This window comes from Magnolia sinica, chromosome 15 (assembly GCF_029962835.1).
Source record: "Magnolia sinica isolate HGM2019 chromosome 15, MsV1, whole genome shotgun sequence".
NCBI classification, from domain to species: Eukaryota; Viridiplantae; Streptophyta; class Magnoliopsida; order Magnoliales; family Magnoliaceae; genus Magnolia; species Magnolia sinica.
Window position 1 is genome coordinate 21,607,536 of NC_080587.1, and position 2,053 is coordinate 21,609,588.

Here is a 2,053-nt window from a genome sequence, read left to right on the forward strand (position 1 = left end):
AAGGAATTCTTGAGGACTAGCAGTTTGTCCATTCCTCCAACTGGAGTTGTATGTATTTAAGGTGGGTCCACTGAAAGGTATTTGGTAGTTGTTTACAACATTTGATTACTCATTCAAAATTTCTTGGAAAGTAGGTATTATTGGACAATTTTTAGTTGTATGTATATTGCAAGTGTAAATACCACAAACTACTTCCTTAGCCTTATCCTTCTGAACTTCCATGGCCTCGACTCTTCTTGTGAGATTGGCCACCCTTGCACTCAAGTCATCTTCTTCTTTTAAAGCATACATTCCTCTCCTTTCCTTTAATTGAGTAGGCTTAGAAGTGGTGGGTTTCGGAGAGATGTCCCATGATTGTACGTTTTCAGCAAGTCTGTCTAAATAATCCCACACATCATTGACATCTTTGTTCATGAATTTCCCATTGCACATCGTCTCGACCAATTGATGCATGGAAGATGTTAGTCCATCGTAGAAGAAATTTGTGATACGCCACATTTCAAAACCGTGTTGTGGGCATGAACTGACAAGATCCTTGAACCGCTCCCAACATTGGAAGAATGTTTCATCTTCCTTTTGGGCGAAGTTCATGATTGACTTTCTGAGGGGTGTTCGTTTTATGAAATGAGAAATTTTTCTTAATGAACTCCCTTATTATGACGTTCCATCTACCAATTGATCGTGGACGTAGAGAGTACAACCATGTCTTAGCCTTTTCTTTTAAGGAGAAGGGAAAGAGTTTCTGCCTGACCCTGTCCTCAGACACATTAGGAAAGTATAGAGTGACTATTATCTCATCAAACTCTTTCAAGTTCCATGAGATTTTGGAAGGAGTTGGATCACTCCTGGCTTGATATTCATGTCATGCATTCTCTGGAAAAATCATGCAAGATGGTGTGATCACCCCCGCTAGTTGTAAATAATCTTGTAGAGTACGAGGCGGGGGTGTATGATGCACCTCATTCTCATCCTGAGCTTCCTCAACTTGAAGTTGAGGTGGATTTGTAGCCATAACTTCTACTGACTCAGAGGATTTCAAGGGATGTCTAATCCTATGATGGATAAGCAATCCTTCAACTAGTCCTCCTTCATTCAAGAGACGTTGAGTGTTATCATGGATCCATTTGAGCATGAAACACTCATAACCCTTAGTTTCTAATCTAACCTAACCTAAGAACAAATAAAACTAAAGCAATAAGAAATAGAGAGGAAATTAGAAAAAGGTTACCAGATTGGAGATTTCTATGTTAAGATCTTATAAAACAGAAAATTCAGTTAGTTTCTAAAAATAAATCAGAAAAAACCCTAACCTAAAAACAAAATAAAAAGTTAGTCCTAAAAACAAATTAGTTTCTAAAAAAATTAATTTCCAAAAAAAAATTAGGAAAGTTTCTAAATCTAGAAATAGAAGGAAAAGTTAGTTTCTAAAAACAAATTAAGAAAGTTTCTAAATCTAGAAATATAAAGAAAAGTTAGTTTTTATAAACAAATTAGGAATGTTTCTAAATTTAAAAATAGAAAGAAAAGTTAGTTTCTAAAAATAAATTAGGAAAGTTTCTAAATCTGAAAATAGAACGAAAAGTTAGTGTTTATAAACAAATTAGAAAGAACCCTAACTTTAAATAGAAAGTAAATAAATCTTAATCTTAACCTAATTTCAAAACTAATCAAATTCAAAAAATGCAACCGTCAATCCCCGGCAACGGCGTCAAAAACTTGTTCACAACCCCAAGTGTAGGATCACGATGTAGTAATAATCTCAGTAAGACCAAGGTTGAATCCATAGGGACTGAAACTTGTATGTTTCTGAAATTAACTAGTAGTAGAACAAGAAGAAGATGTGAAACTAATTCTGAAGTATTTAAGAGAGTAATTGTGAATAGAGTAATTAAAATTAAGAATTTAAAGGTGTGAACTAGGGTGCCAAGGATCCACTTGAGTGATCAGGGAGCCCTCTTACTTGATTCAAGTAAGACAATTACAATTGGAGTCCTATCCTATCCAATTGAAAAATATATTAATAAAACCAAATCTAAACTTTCATTTACCTAAT

The 2,053-nt window shown here is 34.4% G+C and overlaps 1 non-coding gene across 1 annotated transcript; it reads left to right on the forward strand.

Annotated features, from left to right (window-relative positions):
- Nucleotides 1–502: 502 nt before the first annotated feature.
- On the forward strand, nt 503–610 carry LOC131228370 (small nucleolar RNA R71). The gene has a single exon (XR_009162874.1). It is a non-coding gene; the product is annotated as a small nucleolar RNA R71 (small nucleolar RNA).
- The last annotated feature ends 1,443 nt before the right edge of the window (nt 611–2,053 follow it).